We start from the raw sequence: 23,079 nt of genomic DNA, 5'->3' as shown, positions 1-23,079 counted from the left end.
AGAAGAAGAGAAGGAGGAAGAGGAAGAAAAAAGAAGAAGGATGGCCAATGAGATGGAGATGGTTCAGTGCCAAGCCTGATGACCTGAGTTGTTTGATTCCTCGTACTCACGCTGTGGAAGAAGAAAACTGAATTCCATGAGCAATTCTCTAATACCTCTCTCTCTCTGTCTCTGTCTCTGTCTCTGTCTCTCTCTCTCACACACACACGAATGTGAAATTTAATAAGAGAGTGTTTCAGGGAAATGGCTACCAAATAAGGACATGATTTGACAGACAACTAACATGTGACCAGCCCAGCACTGCAGCACACCGCTATAATCCCAGTGCTGAGAAGGTCAGAACAGGGAATCCCTAGGCTTCGCTGGCCAGCTGGTCTAGCCAAATTGGTGAGCACCAGGTTCAGTGAGTGCCTCTATCTCAAAAGATAAGGAGAGCCATTGAGAAAGACATCTAACCTTGACCTCTACCCTCCAAGCAAACCTGCACACACGTGTACATGCACAAAAAGAAACAAATACATCAAGCTGAGATTCCATACATACCCACCTTTCCAAAATTCAGTTCTTAAGACAGAGTAAGAAAGAAAATACAATGCATCTATAAATCAACATTCCTCCTTTGATGCTGTCCTCATATTAAAAACACCCATAACCTTCGAGAAGAGAAGCCTATTTATTCGCATTACCATACAAAGTCTGCCGCCTGCATTATCATACGATTACCGAAGACTCCATTCGCGGATGTATTTTCCTCTTCACGCCACCACTTGCTAAACATAAAACTGATTTTTAAAAATAGACTTACCCAGAAAGAGATTGTCTGAATTCATCCAATGTAATTAATGTTTTTATGAGGCTTTGTCATTAATCAGAAAATTAGAAGATTGCTTTGTTCAATACTCACCAAGCATTTAGCATCCAATTAGTCTCATATTGATGTTCTCAAAGGCGAATGAGTGTGTGCCGCCACCAGGCCTTCCACATAAGCTCTCCCCACCTTGCTCCCAAGAAACCTATTTCTTACAGACCAGAGAGTCCAAGAGATTTCTGTCAGATAAATGTCCTAGAACATTTTAGCCTGGATTTAAATCCCGAGGGGGGGGATGCACTCTTGTTCACACTTGTGTATAAGCTGTGCTTTTTTTTTAATTCGGTGTAATAAATAGTTGAGCTTATAATGTGAGTTCTTCACATTTTCTTAAGCACTAATTCTTTATCTCACTGCTTAAGTGATTATCGCTTTTCATCAAATAGAATGGGGAAAAAAATCATAGCTATTCCGTGAAAGCAGAGGTTCATTCAAAGAATGTTGTGGATATTATAGTGTGAATTTAATGATACAGTTCTGAATTTTGGGGGAAGAGGAAGGTCCTCGTTGGAATTTTCAGATACAAATGCTTCGAACCAAGACAATCCTCTAAGCAGCATCATGTTAAGCAAAAAAAAATAAATAAATAAAAGTAAATTTTCTCCTGGTGAGTGGGACTGAGCTGCAGTGCATACTGTTAAAACTCTGCTCCAGGGCCTAGAGAGATGGCTCAGTGCTTACAAGGCTGCTCATCATCATCTGGAGCTCCAGTTCCAGGAGATCTGACGCCCTCTTCTGGCCTCCCCTGGGAACTTCATGCATATGGTGCACAGATACTCATGCAGGCAAAACACACACACATAAAATAGTAAATAAATAAATTTTTAAAATAAAACTCTGTTCCAAAGGGGGAGTTAAAAACCCTGCAGGCTTGCTCAACCCACTTGCTTAGAGGAAAGTTATTTGTGGACTAAAGTAGTACTTTTCTCTTGTACTTACTGTGTGGGCCAAAGAGATAATTGATGATAATGACTTACCATGTGCAAGGTCCAGGTTTAACTTTTCAAATATCAAGAGATCTCCATAGAAAGCAAAGACTCTAGGGAAGGTCCTTCTTCCTCAGGCACTTCCGCCCAAGACCGCTATACAGATGTGTGGCCTCAGTGCACAGGATGCTCCAGGGCTACCAAGGAGCAACATGAAAGACAAAACTCAGGGATTCTCCCTCTTTTCATCCATGGCTCTCTTCCTGCTGCTGTCTGTCATCAGCCTTTCCAGGCAGTGGCTCAGGGCTACAAACAATCACCCATAGACTGTGAGACGAAATTACATCAAGCTGGACAAAGAATCAGGAAGAGAAAACCGGAAAAATAAAGCATAACTCCTCCTGAAGGCACTGGGAACACTGGGGTTCTCTTATCCATATCATTGTTCCTCGGGGCTCTCCTGGTATTTCCACACACTCGTGTACAAGTGGCAGCTGGAACCTTCTAAACCAATCCCAATCCTATTGCACTCTAAGCTACCGCCGCATCCAAATCTCTACCAATCACATCCATTTTCTCTCAGCTATCCCCAAGACAAATGCTCCAGCTCGAGCTCAGACTCCAAATGCTTAAAACTTTTGGCACTTGTCTTCATCTAGGGAGAACACAGCAGCTTTGAGGCTATTATGCTATAACCACTACTTGTATAAGCCAAGACTTACTTGTGACTCTTTATTCTCTTTATAGATTTGCTAAGACCAGGACCCTCTCCTTTTTTTCCTCCTCTATTCCATCTTTCTTTTTAACTTCTCCCCCACTTGTCACCCAAATGAATGAAATTGCTCTCCAGGTAGTTCCCCTGCCACTGCCCAACCACCCAGTGCAGTCCATTCTCCACGCCGACACCAAAAGTACCTTTCAAAGTGTCCCAGAAGGATGAGCCTAAAAAGGGACACTGGGCACATAGGGCCTGATGGCAGTATAAAGGTCACTCGGCTAGAGCACAGTCTTATCAAGAGTGGCGCAGTGTGTAGACCGGGCAGATAGACAGCTCTGCTCCGACATGACGGTCAGGGACAACGGGAGGAACCGTGGAATGTCTATGTTTGTTTTATCCTACATGAAAGATGACAAGTAAACCTACTATATTTCATAAACACTAGCCAGACTACAGATCAAGACTCCTTGCTCAGAGACAAAGGACACTGTCACTCGCTGCTGCTGCGCCCAGGTCACATTTGAGTCACTCTGTCTGAGAGTTGCAGAGCTACCATGCTCCCCTTTGCTCGTCGGTGTCATGCCCGAGGAGTAACAAACTCAGGGAACTAGGGCCATTAAGATGGGTGGCAAGCAGATCTTTTACTCCTAGAAGCAGAGATTATTTTATCAGACCAGAGAGTGGAGACATTATCTTCCAACACTGACCACTTCTTTTTTGTTGTTCTTGTTTGTCTGTTTAGTGTTCTTAAATGTTCTGTGGAAGAAAGGGACAGGGATTTTCCTGACAAACCTATGGAAAATCGTCTTCCAGCAAATACATTTGGAATTCTAACCAGCCCCTGAGTTTTAAGACTACGTTTCTCTGTGGAATTAGGAAGGGCTTTCCTTACTCAGGTATTTCATAGCACCAAGACAAATTATGTACATTAAACTATTTAATAAGTAAGACAGTATTGTAAAATATAGTTATTTCTTGTGCCTCTAGAAATTATTTATTGTAGAAACAAAAAGTATATACGTTTAAAATATCAAAGTAGAAAAAAGGTAAACATCCTTTAATAAAATATTCATTAACCACTTCATGAAAGCTTAGGCTTTGGAGAGACAGGATGAAAAATCTGAAACATTGATTGACCTCAAGAATTTCATAGCCTATCAAGTCAATACCAAAAAAATAAATAAATAAACCTATTTGAATAATAGTCAAAAGAGGGAAACAAACATTTCTCAAAAAACAGATAAGTAGCCAATGGGTGTATGAAGTTTAACTCAATATCATTATCATGGAAATAAAAATCAAAACCAAAATGAGACGCCATGCTGCCTCATTTAGAATGGCTATTATCAAAAAGACAAAAATAACACAGTGGCAATGGTAGGGAGAAGGAGGAATGCTCACACACTGTTAACAAGAATACAGATTGTCACCACCATTGCACAAAACCGTATTGAGGTACCTCAAAAACTTAAAAACAGAGCTATCAGATGATCAGCAGACCCACTGCTGTTTATACAGCCAAATGAGACAAAATCATATTGAAGAGACATCAGCCCTCCAGTGCTGACTGCAGTACCATTGGCAATAGCCGAGACAGAGAATCAGCCTAAGTACCTATCGGTGAACAAATGATTCTTCAATGTGGTAGAAACACACAATGGAATTCATTCTTGAAAAAGTGGTATGGCCTTGGAGAATATTACACTACGTGAAATAATTGATGTGCTGAAATACCACTGCATGGTCTCATGCAAAGGAGTGCTCAGAAAAAGCTGGCCTTGTGGAATGAAGAAGAAAAGGGTGGTTACCAAAGGCTAGGAAGGATAGGCGGAGTGAGATGGGACAAGAGTGGTAGGCAGCGACAATGTTCCAGTAAAATAAGAAGCTTTAGTGCTTGGTTTCAGAGTTCGGTGAGTTCTCTAAGCGTTAAGCTCTATATGTTTCAAAATAACTAGAAAAGGAGGTTTTAAAGAGTCTTGGTACAAATTATAAGTGCTTAAGAAGAATACATAATTAGGCTGATTTGATGATTATATAATGTATGCACATATCAAAATATCTAATATTCCCTTATAGATCTTTATGAATATGTGCCAGTTGAAAAAATAATAAAAGTCTGATTTCAAAAGTTACCCAGTAGAGGAAGATTGAAGAGAAGTATATCTACAAGGATTTGTGGGATAGTACCAGAATATTTAACTGTTTGCCATCAGGGTCTCAGGAGGAAAGAGGAAAGCAATTGGGTTATATATTTTTAAAAAACTACAAAATTGATAGGAATCAGAAAAGAGTAAGTTCTGCTGCATGGAAAAGTTTCTACCATTAATTTTTTATTGATTTTTTTATTGAGCTTTACCTTTTTCTCTGATCTCCTCCCTGCCACTCCCCTCCCCTCAACACTCCCCTAAGGTCCACATGCTCCCAATTTACTCAGAAGAACTTGTCTTTTCTACTTCCCATGTAGATTAGATCTATGTAAGTCTCTCTTAGCGTCCTCATTGTTGTCTAAATTCTCTGGGATTGTGATTTGTGGGCTGGTTTTCTTTGCTTTATGTTTAAAAACAAAAATTTTTTAAAGGTTTTCTTTATTTAGTTACTATGTATACAGTGTTCTGGCCGTATGTATACTCACACAGGCTAAAAGAGGGCACCAGATCTCATTACAGATCATTGTGAGCCACCATGTGGTTCCTGGGAATTGAACTCCGGACCTCTGGAAGAGCAACCAGTGCTCTTAACCTCTGAGCCATCTCTCCAGCCCCTACCATTAGTTTTTAAATGTGTGCTTCAGAATAACTACCAGAAAACATGTTTCCCATACTTACCACAAAGGAATTATAAAAATTGCATTTGATGGGTCCTCTCTAGTTGGATTTGGTCATAACATATTGCATACAGGACTGAACAACACACCGTGCCTCCCATAAACATATGCAGGATGATACCTCAGCTAAAACTATAAGCATCTTATAAAATCATTTTAACAATGCAAGGAGTCAAAATGGACAGTGGCCGAGATACGTTCCAATGAGAGCATAGGAACATGGGCGCATAAATAACTCATAAATGTAGTGACATCTAAGTGGCCATTACATCCAGTCATCTCTTTTGCCAGTGAGAAAACTGATGACAAAGATGTTTGGTAACTTTTTTAAGGGCTGACAATTAGCAGGTAGGTTCAAGGTCAGACCTTCAGTTTGGAAAGGGGCCTTGATAGAAAGTTTTATTCCCAGACAGAAACGGAGAAGAAAATCTCCTTCGACACAGTTCATCTCTCCTCTACAGTCTTGCTTTGGTTGCTGTTTTACAATAAATTTATTCTGGGTCTAGCTGCTTACCTCTTGAAGGTTGATTAGTTCTTTCCTTTGTATAAAAACACTACTGTGACAGTTTTCCCCGACCCCTGCCTTCTCCCTATGTCTCCCTCCATCCGGCCTTCTACTCGGCACCTCTTCTGGGTCACACCCTTCACCAGGCCACTTGCCACACCCACTCGCCAGTTAGTAAACTTGCCTTTTGCCCTCAGCTCGCTCCAGTCTGCCATTTCATCTGTCTGGAGAACCTGATTCAGATTTCAGAAAATACAAAGTGAGATATTAGCCACAAGCCCTGCAGTCTGCTTAAACACTGTATGAACTCAGCTCTCAGGAAAAGGTCACAGGCTTGGGAAAACGCTGCTCACTCAGTCTTCTGGGAAGTATAGCAGACGCTGCTCTGAGATGAAATTCACCTATGTGCAGGAAGCTTTATTAATTAATTAATTTCAGTTGTTGATTTTTTAAATCGTTCTAAAATTCTCGCTAATATCTTATTGGAATTGAGTCAGGAAAGAAGAACAGATATATGTTTTCCAGCAAGTTCCACAGCAGCACCAGCTTCAGAACATTTGATTTAACTATGTAAGTTTGAATATTTTTAGACAATACAGGGAGAGGGAAAGGTCCGTTCAGTTTATAGTCTGTCATCATAACCATTCAAGTCCACAAAACACACCTTATACTGCAAACCATGAAGATATTATAGCATATAGTTGTAAAGGAAGCCTTTAAACAAAATTCAAAAATATTTTGCTTTAAATTTTATTATATAAGTAATTGACCTTTTAGATTTTATTGAATGTACTACTTTTCTTAATAATCAACTATAGGCAGTTTTAATTTTTTTAATTTTTCTATAGCAGCAGGCATTTAAAAGCTTTATTTAACCTAGAATAGCTAACACAAAATCAATAAATATCTGAATGCATATTGTCTGTACTAAATAGATTCAGAATTATAACAACAAAAGCAATGACAGTCAGTAAAATTACCAAACTTTAAAAAAATACTATCTGATCATGAAAATGATAATTATGTAAATAAGGATAAATGGGTTTAAATTCCCTAATGAATGATGAGTCAAATTAGTGGCAAGATCAATCAAAATATATTCCATATATGACTAACAACACTAAATTTGGCATTGACAAATATTGAATTTTTTAATTTATGTAACAGCATGATCATAGCATATGTCATCTCCAAAGCTACAGGCTATATTAAATTATATAAAGAATGGAATTGGGGGTCGGTATGCTTATTTCATTTTTTACTGGTACCTTTTATATACAAATAAATATTTTCCTTTCATTTACAGACACATTTTTGATATCATCTTTATGAATTCTTTGAGGATTATATGCACTGTATTTTGAGTCTATTAAGCACCCCCACTTCTTTTTTCCCACGCTCTCCACACTCCCTGCCTTTCCCATCAAACTTTGAGATTCAGAAATAAACCTTTTTAAAGTCAGCTTACATATGGGAGGCATACACATTCACTTACATGCACACACATGCACACACTTAGAATAAATGATGGTTATTCCCCAAGTACTCCCTTACACATTAAGGAGGTGTTCCAGAGTTACACCCTAATCAATATGTAGTTAACAGTCACCTTCCCATTGAGTTTATTATCTATTATGTATCAAATGACTTATCATGTCATTTGATACATAATAGATAATAAACTATTTCTGCATCTAAGTCAGAGAAATAAGATGCAGACATTCAGGACTGGAGAGGTGGATCAGATGTTAAGAATATTGGGTTCAATTCCCAGCACCCACATGGCCGCATGGTAGCTCATGGCCGCCTAGAACTCCAGTTTGGGATGATCCAGCACCCTCACATAGTACATGTAGGCAAAACACCAACGTACATAAAATTTAAAAAGATAAATTATGTATACATATAGACATGCTTGCCTCAGATTTGGTAAAGTGAACCCACACACTGCTCAGCTATAAGAAGAGCTATTCGACAAGTTAGGAGCTTACAAACATGTTGATGGAGGAAAGGCATAAGAGTTAACATATGAATGCTGAAAACCATATTAATCATAGCATACAACCAATTGTTCTATGCACTCGGACTGTCAGGTCTGAGTCTGGTATCATTATATAATTGGTTTATTGCCATATATAAACAATAATTTCCAGAGTTCTGATAAAAAAAAATGGATGACAAAGGCTTTACCTAGTGCACCAAGCTTGTGACATGAGAACTAGATCAGCCAGCAAAAGAGTCACACATGTGAGATAGGGTACCTTCCGATATTAGCATATCTGGCTTAGGAAACGAAACGCTACTATCATACAAAGGCAAGAACTTCAAAATCACTAAACCACACTTTAATCCTAAAGAAAACACGTTAGAAACGTTATTTCAAGCAGCAAAGCAGAGTCATTTGCTGGACAGGAGGAGGATAGTCAATGTCTCTTTCTGGTTTTGAGACCCTGCTGCCTAGGCTGTCCTTGTATCAAACTAGCCCCCTACTCCCAGTAATCCTCCTGCCTCGGTCACTCTTCAGCAATGGTATTACAGGTGTGAGGCACCATATTCGATCAGAGCACTGCTTACAAAGAGAATAGTCACTTTCAGAGAGCAGTCAAGAAAGCATACAAGAAAATAAGCCTCCAAGTCTCCCTGCACACTGCCACTCGGACAGAACCAGATTCCCAACACTGTGGCCAAATCTTGACATCTAAGCTTTAAATGTTGGCAGTTATTCTTGAAATTCCCAAAAATGATCTAAAGAGCTAAAATTACTCCTGTATGGTAGAATATATATATATATGTATGTATATGTATGGTTATGAAATGGATAAATTCATTTTTTAAAATTGTAAGAAGTCATTAATGTATCAAGAACAAACAATTTCTGGTTTGCGTTTTAGAGGCATAGTCTGTTTTCTGAAGAGAAGACTAGAGAGCAACAGAACACTTATTAAGTTGGCAGGTCAGAGCCTCTGAGCAAGAGCTGGGTCACTGGCAGGTTCAGCTCACAACTGGGAGCAGGCTGTCAAAGAGGCAAGAGCTGCCTTCCTCCTTTCTCAACGCCTGGAACCATAGTCCATGGAAAACCTGTCCAAAAGCTTACAACACAAACTGTTCTCCACCAGCTAACAGTATTAACTTAGCCTGAGAACTTGGAAATATAGATTCTCAAGCTCTACTTCAGAATTCATACTTTAAGAAAATTCCTCCATGAGATTTGTGTCTACACATAGAAGGTAAAGAGGCAATGGCCTAAGGAAGACGGCCATTCTTCCTTATCACAGAACTACACAGCCTATTCCCAGTGGTTGGCTTAAATTTAAACTTCTCTATACCTGTATGACTCTAACCCCAACCCTAACCCTAAGAGGGTGGAACAGTGATCTCACCAGAGAGGACCACTCAGGCACAGAATATAGTCAATTGAAAGTCATTATTCCAGGTGAATGGGACTACTCTCAAATATTCAAGATCTAAATGTAGCACCAAGTGTCCAGAGTACAGGGTTTTTGAGTGCAAAAACCACATCCTGACATCTGGCTCAGCTCTGGGCGGGAGTGATGGGCAGGTGGGGAGCTGGGAGGAGTAGCATCACATAAGCAAGCAATTTGACAGAATCTAAGATAAGCAGTTAGCTGCGGTGATGGGGGAGGAGCAGTCAGCTGCAGTGGGGTGGTTATGAGCAAGCAAGCAGTTTAACAGAAGCTAAGATAAGCAGTTAGCTGGAAGGGGTGCCGCGCAAGCCAGCAGTTCAACACAAGCTAGTCAGCCGATGCATCTTGACCTTGGGTTCCTAGAATAGAGTTGGGTAATTTTCCACAGCCTTCTCCATCTAGGAGCTCAAATTTAAGTGAAACCTAAAATAGCCTCAGAAAGAATACAGGAGACTTCTGCACCGTCTTAACCTTCACCCCAGCACCAAATTCAGACTGAGTTCAACATCAAACATAGTCATCTGAATGAATTAATCTTAAGACTGGGACCAAATTGAGTCACCCATCTGTCTCATTCTGCTCCTCCCGCTGGATGTTTTACTGTCAGCCACAGTCTACGAGTAGAGCTGGAAGATTGTGACTGGAGATGACGAAGGAGCTGGCACACATATCCCTAATTCATTGTCTCTACATACCCCTCTGCTGACAACGGTATACCCATAGTCCTTCATGTTTGGTTGGAAGTGTCACCTCAGCCCCTGGCATCCATGTGGCCAAAGGATCTGGAATGTTTGGATTAAGACTTCATGTCAACCCCTGGCACCCCTATACCCAAAGAGTCTGGGATGTTTGGGTTAAGGCTTCACCTCAGCCCCTGGCATCCATGTAGCCAAAAAGTCTAGAATGGGTGGGAAGTTCCATCCCAAGTCCCCTCCCCTGGGAGTTGCCTCAGTCCAGAATCCACCTCTGAGAAAGCCCACCAACGATGACCCCTTCCCCAGAGAGGCTCAAAACCATTCTCACAGGGTATTTAAACTGCCCCCCAGAAAACAAACACCTGGTTTCCCGGTCTTCCTCCCCATCTCCTCTCTGAGGGCCTGAAAGGCCATTGGGAGCGCTAGTATCCATTAAACCTGGGCTTTTTCTAATTCTGTTTGATTTGATCTGATTTGGATTATTTTGTTGGCGGAGAGACTTATTGGGCCATAAAAACTTCACATGCATATAGCCTAGAAATTTACCTCTAGACTAATAAATTACTACAAATTTGAGTTCATTGTCATCATTTATAATTCTGGAAGCTTCACATTTAAAAGTCTGCATATCCAAATTCCATTCTACAAGTCAGAGAATCCATTCCATCATAGCAACATATTCATGTCAAGTCTCAGCCACCTCAATCAGACATTAGCCAGGCTCTCCCCTACTCTCTCAGTTCTCCCCAACAGCATGAACAACACTGTCAGTGACCGTCTGTCATCTTCTCCTTGGTATTGTTCATTTATTTGTATTCCCAGCCTGACTCCGACGGGCACTGGAATTTGCACCCCCTCAGAGATGGTCTCGGCCGTGCCTTGTCTCTGACCTACACTCTGCGTGTGTAATTCAGGAAAGGGAACGACCACCAACCATCGGAGTCACTCCTTCTGCTGGCGGACTTTGTGAGCTGCAGTCAGTTTCCAGGTCTACCTACTTCACTTTACATACACAGGATGCTGTCTTCCTTCACAATCCACCCTGACTCAAATATTTAATTATTGTAATTAGTTCTTTTAAGATCTGTTCTTCACAATTAAAAATAAAAATGACCCACAAAAGCAGGTACGGAACAGTCCATTGTTCAGCCATTCCTTTGGAGCCATCTCTGAACTCTGGGTATTTACCATTTTGGATCCTTGAGGACAATTGGTTTCCCTTTTTGTTTTGTTTTGTCTTGTCTTGTTTTGGTTTGTTTTGTTTTGGTTTGGTTCGGTTTGGTTTATTGACACGCTTAGTGTTTGCTATTCATATAACCAATAGCCTCCAAGAAGGAAATATGCCCCTCACCCTCTCTCCCCCCCCCCATCTCTCTCCTTTTCTCTCTCTTTCTCTCTCCTCCCTCTCCTCTAAGAAGGTATCTGTCTTCTCCAGGCACATCTGCTTTTGAAATCCCAGGTACCAGACCTACGAAAAATAAATGATTGCACATAAGCCCCTGGACTATGGTGTTTTTATTATGCCAAATTGACTGGCAATATTAAATAAATACTTATTGAATAAGAGGATCTTCCTAAGGATTATTAAATTTTTTAATTTACAGATTTTGAATGAATGTATCACATCATCATATAATATATGGTGGTTTGTCTGCCAACCTAATTTCTACTTCGGTTGATCAAACCATTCTACATTAGTGACAATGAAAACAGGCAGTGGAGGACAATGGAACCATTACAGACTGAGACCTACGGCCTGTTGCCGCTGATTTGACAAGAATAGAGCACCAAGAAGACCCACAAACTGCCTCATAAGATTTCAACCAGTTCAGTGTTGCGACCCCACCATAGCCATCAACATCAAGAGCGTGAATTATCGTGCAAACTCCCCTGAAGAGATGCTTGACTGTGGAACTGTGGCCCACAGAATAAAGTCATACTCTTATGGTCTCACACCACCCCACACAAGCTTTATAATAGCAATTACGTCTGTCATCTGTTGACCAAATCAGCAAGCTAATGGATGTTCACCTCTTACCAAATCATGTGAGGGACGACTGTGCACACACATACATACACATTCTGTGTGTTCCGGAACACAAATATTCTGTGTGTATGTGTGTGCACGTGTGCCTGTCTGTGTCTGTATGTGTATTTATGTATGCATGTACATATGTATGTATGTATGTATGTATGTATGTATGTATGTATGTACTATGTTATTTTCCTCCAGTGTTTTGAATTGACCATTTCTGAATTCTCACCCAACAGGAGCAGTCACGCTCATTCTATCAGTGCATAACACCCATTGTTTCAGTAAAATTTGTTTGAGAGTTGTTCTCTCAAGAAAAATATTCTAGAAAAAGTCTATTGTCACAAAGCTGACACTTCGTTAGATGCTAATGCACATATACACACACACAAAAAAAACCAATACTTTTTTGGTTGTGTGTCCAGTCCACAGAGACAACAACTATAAAGGACACCTTGCTTTTCTTAGTAGAAAAGTATGATCTTTTTCATAATAGAACAAGCATACTGTGGATATTATGAAGCAGGGGTGTTAGAAGAGAGTGAACGTAGTTACTTCTTAAATATTTAAGTACAATTTTCATTTACTTTCAGCAAAAAAAAGGCACTTTAAAAAGATTTTTTAAAAAACTAAGATTCAAATGAAAGAATACCAGGGCAACATTTGCACATACAGAGGATAATTTTAAATTATAGAGGTTTTGGTTTACTCTAAAAAGAATCTGTCTCCTCCTAGCCCAGGGTATCCCAACTTGAAACTTGAGTTCCGGAACACAAATATACTGTCCCCAAATCTTCTATCTTGCATCCACTGTGACTATGTCCATGTATTTGTTGATGAAAAGATGCCTGGTTCACCAAAGAAAGCCGAGTGCTGCTCTGAACTAGTAAGCACAGCAACAGGAGGGCACAGGCAATTAACACAGCAAATTGGAAGGTTTAGAATCTTCACATGACCTTTAAGGAGCTACAAAGTTGCCCGTTCACATACATGCAATTATACACTGACTAGTTTGTAGGGAGTAATGTATAAATATGCAAATATTTAGTAAAACAAGCCTTGACACCCAAAGCCACCTCGAACTCTCTAGGTTTCGTGTGCACGGTTTGTTCTGCAAAGCCCACAATTAAGAGCAAAGGCGATGCATTTGTCTGGTTGTCTCCACTTTGTCGAGTACTGAGTCTGCCATAGTAGTAATTGCTGGAATGCAACGTTATTGCATTATTGAATCTCACGGTAAGGAGTTTCCAAAATCTACCGCATAGAAAAAAGCAATACAAATATAAGTTTAATTGAATGACCAGATGTACTATTGCTAGAGGAAAGGGAAATATACCTTTGCTAACTGGCCATTCAGGGAAAATCATAAAGCAATTACAGCTCCTAAGGAATAATTTGGGAATCTGAAGGAAGATTAACCGGGCTTCATCTAATATAGGCAAGCATACTCTGATTCCTTAGCTATATCCCAGGCCTCACCTGGGTCATTGTGAGCACATTAGAAGTCTCTCCTTACAGCCTACATATTCACTAGCCATCTGATTTGCAAGCAAACTAAGCTCTGTAATTTCTGATGGCAATGCCAATCATTTGCCAAATTGATACCAAATTAGTGAATAGTGGGTCTATTATTACAGTCCTCGGTGAGAGCCAACAAAGACATGTGATACACACATTGAAAGTAGATGGGCGTTAGAGATCTAACACAAGTCACAATAATATGCTTTGCTGTGACTAGCAAAGTTTGCATTGGGACTGTGGAGAAACATGCTTAATAAAGTAATATGTAGATAGATCCTGTGCTTTAAAATGTGTGCAAATTCTCACCGCTACTGTCAACACTTCCCAAGATGCCCATACAGTGAGGGAAAAAAAGATTCTTATATTTTGTGTTTGTAACTTAGTAGTCGATGAAAGTATCTTAGAAATAAAAATATATGTGCTGCATATAACAATGGATCAAAGTGTAAAACTCAATCATACGTTATTTTGTTAAGCTATGGATGCAGTTTGCTTGTAGGTCATTATGTAAATTAGCAAAAACTGGATATATACAAATAAAGACCTTTAATAAAGTTTTTCTTGTCTTTTTTAACACAAAATCATTGTTTTACATGGCTACCATTAAAAACATTTGCATATGTATGGACATAGAGATGATATAGAAACACAACGCACAAGAAATATATCTAAATTCTACTTCCTTCATACTCTAGAAAGCATAGGCATTCTTCTTCAAATTTCTATAAGAAAAAGAAACAGAAGACAAAATGAGTAGTATTACTTCATGATAAGAAGTCTGAAACACTGCGCTGAATGCAGAGTCAGACCTGCAGCAAACTACGTAACATGCCTGTGTCCCATGGCAAGGGCAGAACAGAAGCGAACTGCTAGGTCTGCCCGCTAGTCCCACCTGTCCGTAAACCGCTCCAGGCCGCGCTCCAAACTTAAAATACCCGCTCTTTTCTTTATCAATGGAATTCTAAATATCTCGATGCACTCCAGCTAAAGCTCCAAAGAATTCCCCAACAGAACGGTAAATTCTCCGCTTCCAAGGCATCACAACAAGAGTCACTGAAAAGGAAGGCACATCCCGTGAAACACCGTGCGAGCAAGGGGCCCAGAAATGCTGCTGCTTCAGCCGGCTTGGCCTTCATGGCTAGCAGCAGCTGGTATTAATGAATTTCTTCTCTTTGTTTTGATGGGGTCCTGCTAGTAACAGATTGATGAATTGCACTTGTAAATACCAGCCATAGATCAAAGCAGACTATTTTAGACACTTATTTTTACCTCAATTTATAGGTTCTCGCCAAGAAAACAAGACCGCCATTATATGGTAAAGTTCCTCATTTTTGCTTGAATTTTCAATGAACAAAACAGCTGCCAAATAATGCTACTTAGTGAGGCATCTCTAATAAAATACTGCAGAATTGAAAGTCAGGCCACTGAGCTGTTGCCATTCTGAATGTTACAGCTTTTCAAATATGATAGACGCAGCCAATGGCACTTCGGAGAGTTCCTCATTTGGGACATGCATTACAAATCTTATTAGCAAATGTCCATCAGTTTACAATTACACCTCAGCTTGAACACGATCCAACAGTACTCTCTTTTGAGAGCCGTGATAAGAAACGCTGGAGAGGCAATGACTACCCTTCCTGATCAGGGTAATCCATAAGATCCAGTTGGTGCTAAGTCAACCTTAAACTATACTTTGGACGTTTCCATATAAAAATGCCATTTAAGATGGCTATCAAAACACTGTGTTATAAATACTAAATCCAGGACTGCTAAGTTTCTCTGGTAAGGCAAAATAAATTCTCTAAAATGTTAGACCACCCAAAGTTTTATCACTTTATAAATTTTTAAAAGGGAAAAGTGGCTAAGTCTAAAAATAGACCTTTCTTTACAGCCATGACATCACATTTTGTAACTTGGTGGTTAGTAAATACTATAATGCAGATAATGCAGTGTCTGAGCAGACTGTATCCATTTTGAGTCAGGTTCACAGGCATCTTTTCTCTCCACTTTGTCACCGTTACAATAGCTAACATTCTTCCAATTCAAAATCACACACACACACACACACACACACACACACACACACACAGGGGCCCCTCACCTTCCCCTCTCTCGCAACTTGTAAGATTGTATAGGAATTTGCTTTGACACAAAGGTTTCCTGACTCTTTAAGAAGCATAAAAGGAAGAGCGCTGTATGTAAATGTGACGCTGAGCATGCTCAACCACCGGTTTTTAAAGGCAAGAAAATAACCACGACTTTCATCAGTGTTTTAGACTTCCAGGGGATTTTTTTAATGCCATTTTGAATTAGCAACACTAAAACTATGTTTGCCTCTTACAAGTCTCCCCGTGCCTAAGTCCTCAGTTTACAAAGACAGTGTTCTCAAAACCTTATCATATAAATAATACAAGCTAACTGTTTGCACTGGAAATTGGGGAAATTAGAATAAAACAAGCTTCAGTGTGGTTACTGGTGGCCTATAAGTGGTTACTGATGGTTTTTAAAATTAAGACTTTAAAAAGGTCAAAACAATTGACTGGAGAGATACCGAACAGCATGAAGAAGAAAAAGATTCAAATGTTTCTGATCTGTTATTGGAAATGTATGAGGTTTGGGGCGGATTTTAAAATTGTAAAGTACTTACCAGTTAGGGAGTACATGTGCAAACATGGAAAGGGAAAATACAATATCCCTCACGCTCTGATTCTTTCACCGACAAACGTATGTTTAATCTTCTTTGCCAGTAATCTCCTTTATTACTTCACATGGAAACCTTAAATTAATTACTCAATTGTCTTAAGTTACCTCGCCTAATAGAGCAGTTTAAAGGTGCTAATTGATAACACTCTGAAGGGTGGTGTCTGCACCAATCTAGCTGGGCAGACAGGAACCAGATAATTACCAGCCAGCTGACAGTCATTGAAATTTCACCCTGTCCAGAGAAGGACACTCAGACACTGAGTTATGGGCGGGGGGGGGGACTGAGTTATTGGGGTGGGCTCTTCAGAGTGAGAAAAACTAGGTTTGGGATCTAGATGAGCTTCTGTTTGTTTTCAAACCCAGCAAGGACTTTGAAATTCAAGAGGAGGTTTCACACTCACAAAAGGAGGCTGTTTTATTCTCTCTCTTATTGGCATGAGGAAAACTCACCAAGCACACAGGGTGGGAGTAGCTGGTCACTGTAGTAACTACACATTCAATTCCTAAGGCTTGGGCAATGGTTTAACACTGGCCACGAAGTGGAATACTGAACGGGAAAGCATGGTCTCCCCAAGGGCTCTTAGAGAACCTTGGGTACCTCCTCCAGTGGAGACCGGATGGCTCAGCCTGCAGCTCCAGAAGAAATAGGGCAGTGGACCTCAAACTTTGCCTTTACAAAAGCAGTTTCTGGAAATGTGCCTGCTAATAGCTAAGAGCCATCCATCGCCTGAAGACACCTCTTGGTAGACACCTAGCCTTTTAGAAGGAGGAGGGGGCAGCAAGGCAGGTGGGCAGAGAAACCTGCGCTACAGGCAAGATGTGGAAGACATCTGCCTAGAAAGAAATGAAAAGCCAGTAGTTCCTCACCACCGCCACCACCGCCAGCTGTGCCTCCCCCTCCCCAAAGCTGTTAATTGAAAGATCCGTTATGAAGGCTGTCTTGTAGTAGCCTTTACAAAAAGCTATTTCATTCGGTAATAACGAGTCTGTTGCCAGAGCGAAAGAAAACCTTTAAGCGGGTGAGGCTCCGGAACTTAGGAACGCGGTTCTTGATGGGCATAGTTAAAGGTGGAGGGATCAATACCCCCCACGGAAACGCCCACCCTCTGCAGACAGGCCTGAGAATGAACTAGTCAGAAGTGGACAGAAAGTAGGTATTGCAGACAGGCGACCTGCCGCGTTCCGTGGATCATCAGTCCTCACTGATTTCCACCTTGATTGCGACCCCCCAACTCCTTATGAAAAGTCTCAAATGCTCACCAGCCAGAACTGGCGAGGGAGTCAATTAAAACCCTCTTGGGTCCTCGCTTGGATCTCTCGCCTTCTGAAATAAGAAAGGGGAGGGGACCCTGCTCCCCAAGCCTCCTGTCATGGCTCCGTCCCCCTCCGGTTGTCCCTCATCCCCGCCCCGTCCTCACTGTCTTCGGGGGCAGGGGAAGCAGGCTGCGGGACCGCATCTACCCTCGTCATAGTCTCCCGGAGCGAGCTCGTTTCTAGCCCGGGCCCTCGAGGAAGCGGAGGGAAGCAAGGTGCCCACGCGGGCTGCGGGGGCGCTCGGTCCTCGCGTGGCCACTGGGGTCCCCAAAGCCCGAAGGTTCCCGAAGGCGCGGCTCGCACCTACCTGCAGCCGGGCGTCCCGGTGGCGGCAGCACCTAGCGATGGTCCTGTAGCTTCCGCGGGCCGACGCCAGCCTTACCGCTCATGCATCGCTTCGGAGATGCCGGTCCGCTGGCACCATCCAGGGGCATAGGGACCTGAAGTCCGCCAGTGTGTGCGAGCGAGTGTGACCCCGAGTGCGCGTGTGGGTGCTGCCTCCTCCGAAGGCTAAAGGGGGGCTCGGCAGTGTCTTCACATACAAGCTGGGGGGTCCCCTCCCCGAAGCAAGTGGGAGGTGCAGCGCGCGAGGTCGGTCTCTGGTCTCTGGTCTTTATCCCACAGTGTCAAAGTAATCAAAAGGTTTGTTGACTGAGCGAAAGGAAGCCAAAGTGTCCGCAGCCCCCGGCGGCGCCCGCGGTCGCCCTGGCTGTCCTCGGCGCTGAGCCCGGTGCGCTCCTCTCCCGAGACTGCCAGGAGGATCCAGGCGGGCTCCAGCAATCGCCGGTCTTATTCCATCTCCGATTTGTTTGCTTTTAGCCTCGAGCGAAGACTTTTCCTCTTGCCCCGCGTCGTCTTTCCCTTTCACACACGCGCGCGCTCACACGTCCCCCACCCCTCTCCCGCCCTCCCCCGGGTTCTCTGGGGAAAGGCAATTGGACACGATGATTCACCTTCAACAGAGCAGCCTCCGCCGTGCGACTCCTCGAGTTCCCCGGCTCGCTCAGGTCTGGGAGGCTCCGGGGTGGACCAGTTCTGAGCAGGCTCGCCGGCTCTGCGTTCTGCCGCCGTCCCCCCGCGAGGCGTCCGCGTTCCCGCAGCTCGCACACAGGTCCCCGCCGGTGCCCTCTCCGACACCTGGACGCCGTCGACTCCGAGTCCACTTAGCAGCAACTCCTGACCAGCTGCAGCCCCTCGACCCCGCCTTCAAGTGCAGCCGGCCGAGCTCCTCGCAGCCCGCCCGCTGCCACTCTAAGGCATCGCGTGCTCCAAGGAAAGGGAACCCTCTGCTGTCCCCCAGTCACGGGTGCGCCTGCACCTTCACCAGCGCGAAGGTGCGAGTTCCAGCATCAGACACAAGCGAGCAGGTGTCGCCTGTGTCACTTCGCTAAAGGCGGGAGTGAGAAAGAACAGAACAAGGGGAGGGGCCCGAGGAAACAAATCCAGATCACCAGGAGAAAAAGAAGCCAAGAGCAATCAAAAGCTCCTCCTCTCTGAGTCCCACCGCAAACGTTGTACTGTCAAAATACACCAGTGATGATGTTAGAAAGTCACCCCAACGGGCAGAACCCCGCTGGTCCACCCTAGACCCCCTGTTCCACTCAGCGGGCTGACCACCACAATAGGAGCGACTGGCCCCACAGTACAAAACACAGAGAAGGCAGAGAGAGCTGGGTTCTGACACTCCAGGCTGGGTTAAGCAGTAAAATGGGATGACAAGACCGGGAGGCTTTTGACTCCCGCTCTCTCTCCCTCCCAATTCTGTTAACAGTGGCTGCAGCGGTTGAGAGCAAACCACCTTCCTGCAGAAAAACACAGGACCAGGCAGCGGCAAAAGCTACAAATACTGGACTATGTCTCCCTCTAGCGGGAAAACTGAGTTAGACCGCTTTGCGGACTATCATTGGGACTAAGTATTTTTTTTCCACGAATTATAAAAAAGAAAATATTATCCAATGGCAGAAAATTTTGCATTTCTACCACCTCCAAACGCTGATGGATTTAAAGGTAAGATTTTTCTATTCAATCCCATGCCAGCATATTCATTGCTGAAGGAATCTCCTGATGATTACAGAAACCTTATAGCAGGACCCTAGATGGTCATGTCCTTAAGGCCAAACTGGGTCTTGGTTTAACAGTGTACATATGATGTCGCAAAAAAAAAAAAAAAAGCCTTCTTAGCCTCCGTTCATTTTGATTGTGTTTATAAATGAGAAAAACTGTAAACTAGTAGTTAGGATAGTATGAAAAATGAGTAAATAAGAATAGAATTAGACACAAAGAAAGAAAATGCTGACTCGGGAAACCTTACCCAATCCTTACTCGAGGATCTTGTCTGTAATTGATTCCTCCTGTTCAGCTAGGTTAATTTTTCAAGGCGGCTTAATTCTTTCCAGTTCAAAGTTTTTGTGTTTTCATAGCTCTTAGCCATTGAAATATTAGCATGATTCTTTCCACCATGTATAAACTAATACTTATTACCATATTTACAAAGAACTAAAAAATATGTTTTGGTTAGTGACTTTATGGTAACATGCTTAGTAATTTAGCCATGTTTTCTATCTAAAGGGTTTCAGGTAATGAAGTTGAGAGCTCTATTTTAATAGTGTGTCCCTGCAGATTTTGTACGAAGGATTTGTTCCGTCAGCCACGATTAAAGTAGGTCTACCTGTAACTTTGCTATTTCAATTTTGTGAGCCTTGTCATTTAGTAGGTGGCTTGCTTTGCACATGTCTGTGTCTTTAATATAGAATATGGATTGCAGTTATTATTAAACCCTTTTCTATTCATTTTGAATTTTTGTACTTATTCTAACTTGGTCATTGCACTTAGTATACAGTCTTCAAGAAAGACAGTGATTTTTTTTAATTGACCACAGCTGAAGCAATTTCAAATGAGAATCCAAAACAAAATAACAGGGTTTTGCATTTGAACTGATTATGCTACCGTAGGTTTGAGACTCTCTGGGGCCTGACAATCGTTTGTTTCCTGCATACTTCAAACGACCTCTTTCAAAAGGCCAATGTCTCTTGTGACTCGAGATTTTTATTTTACCTCAATCACACGGTAACTCATTTCCCTAGGGAACAAAGTTTATTTTTTTTAAATACCTGGCACTGTTTCCTTGTGAATCTTACAGTAATCTTCTATCTCCTCTGTCCATCATTGATTCCAAGCAAGAATGACATTAAAACCCTGGATTCTCCACAAATAGGAAGAATCATCTCAACATCCCTTCAGAACATTGGCCGTCCCAGAGGAGTAAAAGGCATGAACTATCTTTCTAAATCTTGACACGTAGGGCCTTTGTGGTTTCATGAAAACCTATCAGTTTTATCATATTTATTTCTGTTGTTAAATCATGGGACACTTTGTCTTACTTTAGCCAACGTAGCCCAATATGTTTTTACCAGCGTATGAAAATGTTAGTAAAGAGAACAGATGTGTAATTACAAACTACAACACAAGTTCCTCATCTGGAGTCCTGCATCCGAATCCTCCAGCACCTCTGTGCTCTCTGCAGATCTCCCGGCAAACAGATCCAGATCCCCTTCAGACCGAGGTGTTGAGCTCAGGACTCTCGGGACCCGGAAGCAAAAGCTTCTGCATTCCTTCCAAAAGGACCAGATAGGCAGACACTCATCCACTTTAACAGAACACCAGGGGTGATAACCTACCATCCATTTAGTTAAACTTTCTGCCTCCTCTGCTTTGTGGATGGGAGGAACTGGACTACCATCCCCTCGTAACTCGCCACATTCTGAGAACTGTTACTACTGCACGTCTTCTTCTCTGGGCCTTTAAAGCTGGACTGCTGTGGTGCGCCTGACTGAAATCGCCTGCTACAGATTTCATAAACCGAGTCGCGCGGCGTGTCTCTTCCCCACAGCTTCTTTCCATCGCTGAGATTTACCAGTGTTACTGCGGCCACAGATCAACCCTCCCTGAATTGTGGGGAGTATTGCCAGACATTACTTGACGAGCACCTCTTGTGTTAATTCCTGTTTGGGGATATGACGGAGCCACTAACGACTTCTGTGCGGGGCTCTTTCTGAGAACATGCCTTCAGTTCTCATAATTAAATACCTAGGAATCGAAAGGCTGTGATACCGCTGGGGTACTCTTAAAGACAAACGTTGTTTAAGATACTGTGTGGCCGGGCGGTGGTGGCGCATGCCTTTAATCCCAGCAATCGGGAGGCAGAGGCAGGCGTATCTCTGTGAGTTCGAGACCAGCCTGGTCTACAGAGCTAGTTCCAGGACAGGCTCCAAAGCCACAGAGAAACACTGTCTCGAAAAACCAAAAAAAAAAAAAAAGATACTGTGTGTATGCACCGCAGCACCTTCCCTCGGTTGTGGTGGAGATTTTAGGAGCCCTTAAAGTCTCTAGGAAGCTTCATGGCTTATCTCATGCCGAATCTCAAATCCTCACAACATCCAATAAAACAGATGAGATGAACCCGCATGTGAACAAAAGGAGAAGCTGGAGAGAGGGCCTCTCAGCAGACCTGCCAAATCAAAAGCCAGCCAGCCATTTTAGGTTTTTATTCACAGAGTTTCCCCCACATTGTCCCTTCCCCCAACCACTAAAAAATTTGTCTCCTGTGTTACAAGGACATTGAAAAGACCTGGATTCTGAAATGTCACTACAGAACATGTGTAATAATGCAGAGATATTACTAACGGAAAAGGACAGAAAACGGGAGGAAAAACTAGTCCCAATTCCCCTGAGTTTGTTGTGCTGGGCATCATGATATTTAAGAGAATAAATATAATTCAGGTTCCCAGTAAACTCGTAAGAAGGCAGACTACGGGGTGACCATTCATCCCCACCTGCCCATCTCTCCATCCTATGTCCATCTTCTCTAATGACTTCTGGTGGGTACCAACTCCAGGCCTTGCATATGCTTAGCAAGTTCTTTATCACTGAGCCACATTTTTTTCTTCCTTTGTAACAAAGCACAGTGCTTTGCCAGATAATGAACTACACAGCCCAAGCAAGCTCTAACCATGGTCTGTCTTCCCCGTCCTCTCTAGAGCCAGTGTTTCTTGCATCCACCACTACCCTTGGCTTAATTTCAATGATTAAGGGCATTTTCCCACTTGCAGGGGTTGGGAGCAGTCTCACTATATAGACCAGGTTGGCCTTGAACTTCCAGAGATCCACAGGCCCTGGCCTCCCAAGTGCTGGGATTAAATGTATGCATCACCATAAAGTTTAATATTTTAATACATTTTTAAAACATTTACATAATTGATTTTTTGGGGTTTTTTTTTTTGTTTGTTTGTTTGTTTTGGTTTTTCGAGACAGGGTTTCTCTGTGGTTTTGGAGCTTGTCCTGGAACTAGCTCTGTAGACCAAGCTGATCTCGAACTCACAGAGATCCACCTGCCTCTGCCTCCCAAGTGCTGGGATTAAAGGCGTATGCCACCACTGCCCGGCATTACATAATTGTTTTATGTAATAAGGAAGATAAATAGAAGCACAAAACTCACTCCATATACTGCAAAGCTGCATGCATACATCGCTAACTTTTAGTCTCCCTGGAA

The 23,079-nt window shown here is 42.4% G+C and overlaps 1 protein-coding gene across 3 annotated transcripts in view; it reads right to left on the bottom strand.

The window, feature by feature from the left end:
• Positions 1–18,930, bottom strand: part of Fam19a2 (family with sequence similarity 19 member A2, C-C motif chemokine like) — a 461,704-nt gene extending 442,774 nt beyond the window's left edge. For all 3 annotated transcript variants that reach the window (XR_003377962.1, XM_026784566.1, XM_026784567.1), the window contains exon 1: positions 17,839–18,930. The gene's annotated coding sequence lies outside the window, so the exon portion shown is untranslated. The remainder of the gene's footprint in view (positions 1–17,838) is intronic.
• Positions 18,931–23,079: the final 4,149 nt, after the last annotated feature.

This window comes from Microtus ochrogaster, chromosome 24, assembly GCF_000317375.1.
Source record: "Microtus ochrogaster isolate Prairie Vole_2 chromosome 24, MicOch1.0, whole genome shotgun sequence".
Lineage (NCBI taxonomy): Eukaryota > Metazoa > Chordata > Mammalia > Rodentia > Cricetidae > Microtus > Microtus ochrogaster.
This window is presented reverse-complemented; position numbering and strand designations above follow the sequence as displayed.